This window comes from Chenopodium album, chromosome 18, assembly GCF_948465745.1.
Source record: "Chenopodium album chromosome 18, dcCheAlbu1.1, whole genome shotgun sequence".
Lineage (NCBI taxonomy): Eukaryota > Viridiplantae > Streptophyta > Magnoliopsida > Caryophyllales > Amaranthaceae > Chenopodium > Chenopodium album.
This window is the reverse complement of record NC_137851.1, coordinates 37,497,385-37,503,531: the sequence shown is the minus strand read 5'-3', so window position 1 is coordinate 37,503,531 and position 6,147 is coordinate 37,497,385. Positions and strand designations below refer to the sequence as shown.

The following is a 6,147-nucleotide window of genomic DNA, read 5'->3' as shown; positions in this document are numbered from 1 at the left end:
GTGGCATACGTCTCCCCACTACGAATGCAAATAATTTCGAGCTTTCACCTCAACTCATCCGTATGATTCAAAGTGATCAATTTGGAGGTAGTTCTCATGAGTGTCCATTTGCTCATTTGGACAACTTTCTCGAGTTGTGCACAACCATCAAGCAAAACAACATTACGGAAGATTTCATCCGTATGCACATGTTTCAATTCTCCCTCCGTGACAAAGCAAAACATTGGTTGAGAACGGTTGAAGAGGGATCATTGAGCACTTAGGATGAAGTCACTAGAGCTTTCCTTGGAAAGTATTGTCCCCCGGAAAAGACCGCCGAACTAAGAAGAAAGATCACCAATTTCAATCAAGAGATTGATGAAACGTTGAGTGAAGCTTGGGAGCGTTTCAAGGATTACACAAGGAAATGCCCACACCATGGTTTCACATCATGGATTATTGTTCAAAGCTTCTATGACGGTCTTACTCTTATTTCAAGGGCCAACCTTGATTCCGGGGCCGGTGGTAGCCTTAAAAAGCTATCGGTGGATGATGCATATAAAATGATTGAAGAAGTGGCAAAGCACTATGCATATGGAGGTGATCGAAGGCAACCTCAAGCAAAGAAGGGCGGAATCCACGATCTTAGTGCAATAGACCTTATTGCATCAAAGTTTGATATGCTAGCTCACAAGCTAGATCAAGCCACCCTTACACCTCCAAGCTCTTCTTCACAAGTCATGGCTTGTGAGACTTGTGGAGGAAATGATCACTTGTCTTCCTATTGCAACTCAACAAACCAAGAGCAAGCGGCGGCAATTGGGCAAAGAAATGAGCAATACTCCCAATCCTACAACCAAAGTTGGAAACCCCAACAAAACACGGGATGGAAGCAACACAACCAAGGCCCCCCACAAAACAACTACAACCAAAATCAAAACCAACCTCAAAACCACTACAACCAACCCCATTCTCAAAACCAACATGCTCCATATCGCCATCCTAACCAAAGAGATCAAACCCAACAAAGACCACAAAATAACCAACCTACTCCTCCTCCCCCACCTCCTCAAAAGACTAGCCTTGAATCCGTTCTTGAAACTTTCATGACACAACAATTAAGGAACAATGTGGATATGAATGCAAACATCCAACAACTTCAAGCGCACAATAAGTTGATTGAGAGCCAATTAGCTCAAATTGCACAACAAGTTGGAAAGTCATCCTCCAATCCTAGTGGCCACTTTCCAAGCTCAACGGTAGTGAACCCAAAGGAGCATGCTAAGGCTATTACTTTGAGATCGGGAAGAGGTTATGAAGGTCCGGTTATGAGTGAAGAGGAGCCACAAAAGAGAGATGAGGGAGTTGTGGTGAGAAGTGAGGGTGATATTGAGAATGAAGTAGTTGAAGTTGAGAGGAAGGAGCAACAAAAGAGTGATGAGGGAGCCACAAAGAAAGATGAGGAAAGAATAGAAAAAAACCCCATGAGAGTATACAAGCCCCCCATTCCATTTCCTCATAGAATTGTAGAGAAGAAGTTGAATGAGAAGTTTTCAAAATTTCTTGAAGTCATGAGAGGACTTCAAGTGAACATCCCCTTTCTTCATGCTATGTCACAAATGCCTACCTATGCAAAGTTTTTGAAGGATCTCCTATCCAACAAGAGTAGGCTTGAAGAGAGTGCAACCATCTCCCTTCCTAAGGAGGTGAGTGCAATCATTCAAAACAAGCTTCCCCAAAAGCTTGGTGACCCCGGTAGCTATGCAATACCAGTGAAGATTGGAGATTTGGAAGCCATGGATGCTTTGTGTGATCTTGGGGCAAGTGTGATCTTGATGCCCTATTCTATTGCAAGAAGCTTGAATATTGGAGACTTGAAACCAACTAGAATGTCCTTACAACTAGCCGACCGCACGGTTAGGCTACCTTTGGGAATTCTTGAAGATGTGCCGGTTCAAGTTGGAAGAATATTTGTGCCATGTGAGTTTGTGGTAATGGAGATGGAAGAAGATACAAGAGTACCCCTCATTTTGGGGAGACCATTTTTGAACACCGCGGGAGTGGTGATTGATATGAAGGAAGGAAGATTGACTTTGAATGTGGGAGATGAGAAAATTTCATTTTCATTCTCACAAACTTTGAAAAAGCCATTGATTGATGAGGTTCATAGAATTGACACATTGGAGAGGGACTTAGAAGAGTTCCGAGAAAGATTGTATGAAAGAGATCCTTTACAAGCTATCCTAACGGGAGGCTTAGTTGAGGAGGGTGAAGAAGCAAAGGGGTATGATCTATTGCTCAACCAACCTTTGATCCACGACGTGATGAAATTTGAAGTGCTTAACGTGGAAGCAAAAGAGGAGAGGACTACGCCTCCTCATAAGGTTGAACTTAAACCCCTTCCCCCTCTACTTAAATATGCTTTTCTTGATGATAGTGAGAGTTATCCCGTTATTGTCAATGCTAAGCTCGATGATATCTCTCTTGAGAAACTCCTAGTTGTTTTAAGGGAGTATAGAGATGTCATTGGGTACAAAATTGATGACATTAAGGGGATAAGTCCCTATCATGCTTCCTCGATTAAGCACCAAAGAAGGCTCAATCCAAACATGAAGGAAGTAGTGAAAAAAGAAGTTTTAAAACTTCTTGAAGCAGGCATAATCTACCCTATCTCCGATAGTAAGTGGGTTAGCCCGGTTCAAGTTGTGCCAAAAAAAGGAGGCATGACCATCATCAAAAATGATAAGGGTGAGACCATTTCTACGAGGTCGGTCACCGGGTGGAGGATGTGCATTGATTATCGAAAATTGAATAAATCCACCCGGAAAGACCACTTCCCACTCCCCTTCATTGATCAAATATTGGAAAGACTAGCATCACATAGTCATTATTGCTTCTTGGATGGATACTCGGGATTCTTCCAAATCCCAATCCAACCCGAGGACCAAGAAAAGACTACATTCACATGCCCTTTTGGCACCTTTGCTTATCGAAGGATGCCATTTGGACTTTGTAATGCACCTTCCACATTTCAAAGGTGTATGATGTCTATCTTTTCCGACATGCTTGAATCATCAATTGAAGTATTCATGGATGACTTTTCTGTTTTCGGTTCATCTTTTGACATTTGTCTTTCGAATTTGATTAAAGTGTTAAAAAGATGTCAAGAGGTGAACTTAGTTTTGAATTGGGAAAAATGTCATTTCATGGTAGAGGAGGGCATTGTTCTTGGTCATGTGATTTCTAGTAGGGGCATTGAAGTAGATCGTGCCAAAATTGAGGTGATTGAGCGCCTCCCACCCCCTACAAATGTGAAGGGGATAAGGAGCTTTCTTGGACATGCGGGTTTTTACCGCCGGTTCATAAAGGATTTTTCAAAAATCGCAAATCCGCTCACTCAATTGTTGGTAAAGGATGCCCCTTTTGTGTTTACTAATGATTGTTTGCTAGCATTTGATAGTTTGAAGGAGGCATTGATTTCGGCTCCTATCATTCAACCCCCTAATTGGGAGCTTCCTTTCGAGCTCATGTGTGATGCTTCGGATTTTGCCGTTGGGTCCGTTCTTGGACAAAGGAAAGACAAGAAGCTCCATGCTATCTACTACACTAGCAAAACATTGGATGAAGCATAAAGAAATTACACAACCACGGAAAAGGAGTTCCTAGCCATTGTTCATGCAATTGAGAAGTTTAGGTCCTACTTGTTGGGATCTAAAGTCATAGTCTTCACCGACCATTCGGCCTTGAAGTACCTCTTGTCCAAGAAGGAACCAAAGCCAAGATTGATACGGTGGGTCTTTCTCTTACAAGACTATGACATTGAGATTAGAGACAAGAAGGGTGCCGAAAATGTTGTGGCCGACCATCTATCACGGTTGCCTATCTCTGTAGGTGACCTTGATAACTTGCCAATCGATGATTCATTTCCGGATGATCAACTATTTGCTATTCTTCAAGCACCGGCACCATGGTTTGCGGACATTGCAAACTATTTGTCTTGCCCTATTCTTCCTCCCGACCTCTCCTATCAACAAAAAAGGAAGTTTCTTCATGATGTTCGCCAATACTTTTGGGACGACCCCTTACTTTTTAAACAAGGTGTTGATGGCCTTTTTAGAAGGTGTGTCCCGGATAATGAGATTGAAGATGTTATCACAATGTGCCACTCCTCACCTTGTGGAGGGCATATGAGTGCTAACAAAACTTTGGCGAAAATCTTGCAATGTGGTTTTTATTGGCCTACAATGTTCAAAGATGTGTGGGGTGTAGTAAAAGCTTGTGACCGGTGTCAAAGAACCGGCAATATTTCAAGAAGAAGTGAAATGCCTTTGAACAACATTCTTGAGTTGGAGATTTTTTATGTATGGGGCATAGATTTTATGGGGCCTTTCCCGACCTCTTTTGGGAATAAGTTCATTCTTGTGGCCGTCGATTATGTGTCAAAGTAGGTAGAAGCGGTTGCATCTCCTAATAATGATGCTAAGGTGGTGGTCAAGCTTTTTAAAAGAGTAATTTTCCCAAGGTTCGGGGTGCCACGTGCCGTCATTAGTGATGGAGGTTCACATTTTGCAAAGCGGTCCTTTCAAGCTCTCCTTGAAAAGTACAGTGTGAGGCACAAGGTGTCATTGGCTTACCACCCACAAACAAGTGGTCAAGCCGAGATTTCAAACCGGGAGGTAAAAATGATCCTAGAGAAGACGGTGGATAGGTCTAGAAAAGATTGGTCTACAAAGCTTGATGATGCTCTATGGGCCTACCGCACCGCATTCAAAACTCCCATTGGCACTACACCATACAAGCTTGTTTATTGAAAGTCATGCCATTTGCCGGTAGAACTTGAGCATCGTGCTCATTGGGCTATCAAAACATTGAATTTCGACCTTCAAAGTGCCGGTGAAAAGAGGTTGCTTGACCTCCATGCCTTGGAAGAATTAAGATTGGATGCATATGAAAGTGCACGGATCTACAAAGAGAAGACCAAGGCTTGGCATGACAAGCATATCAACAAAAGGGAATTCAAAGAAGGTGACAAGGTCTTACTATTCAATTCCCGGTTGAAGTTGTTTCCGGGTAAGCTTAAGTCAAGATGGAGTGGACCTTTTACCGTTAAGAAGGTGTTTCCATATGGTGCAATTGAAATCTCAAATGACAATGGTGAACCGTTCAAAGTGAATGGCCAAAGGCTTAAGGCATACTTTGAAGGTTTTGTGCATGAAGAAGCCAAGGTTGTTCACCTTGATGAGTTTGATATTCCTTACTCTCATTGATCCCGCAATGTCGTCAAGCTAGTGACGTTAAAAGAGCGCTTCCGGGAGGCAACCCGAGTTTCTCACCCTCTCTCTCTTAAAAACCATCATTTCATCTCCATCATTTTTATTATTACTAACTTTTCTCTTAATATCTTTTGTAGGTATTGATGAAAAGAAAAAGTAAGAAAAAGATATATTTGTGGAAGTGAAATAGTGGTCTTAATAAAATCATAATAATAATGGTGATAATAATAATTTAATTACTATTATTATGCCTTATTGTTATAATATAAAAAATAATAATAAAATAAAAAAATAAAAAAAAAAGGCAAAAATGTGCAGCATCAGGTCTGCACGGGCGTGCAAAACATAGCACGTCCGTGCAGGGTCAGGCAGAAGCGAAGCATTGCAATCAGGAATTTTTCAAGTTTGGCACGGACGTGCCAAACTAAGCACGCCCGTGTATTATTAGGTTGCACGTCCGTGCAACTCTATGCACGTCCGTGCAGACTGAAGCAGAACCAACTTCCAATCTGTCTGAGGCTGCACGTCCGTGCTGAATGCTGCACGTCCGTGCGCGCCCAGAAATCCGTGTTAATGCTGCACGGTTTCTACCTTATATAAAAAAAAAAAAAAAAAAATTCACCCTCTTCCTCACACTCACATTTTCCCCCTTTCTCTCTCTAAACTCCTTTCCTCCTTCTCCATACTCACTCATATCTCCATCAAACACCCAAATTCTCACTCAAATTCAACAAATTTTGCAAAAATCTTCACTCCTTTTCAACAAATTCACAAACTACTACTCCTTTTCCCACATTCAAACCCAAAAATCACCCAATTTCTCAAACCCTAACATAAAAAAAATCAAATTGGGGGTTTTCTTGTGGGTTAAAAATTGAAGCAATTGGTTAAAGGA

At 41.8% G+C, this 6,147-nt stretch overlaps 1 non-coding gene and 1 pseudogene across 1 annotated transcript; one reads left to right on the top strand and one right to left on the bottom strand.

Moving 5' to 3' along the window:
• Positions 1-317: 317 nt before the first annotated feature.
• Positions 318-424, bottom strand: LOC145593385 (small nucleolar RNA R71). The gene has a single exon (XR_014102717.1). It is a non-coding gene; the product is annotated as a small nucleolar RNA R71 (small nucleolar RNA).
• Positions 425-1,598: 1,174 nt separating this feature from the next.
• On the top strand, positions 1,599-5,246 carry LOC145592110 (uncharacterized; annotated as a pseudogene).
• Positions 5,247-6,147: the final 901 nt, after the last annotated feature.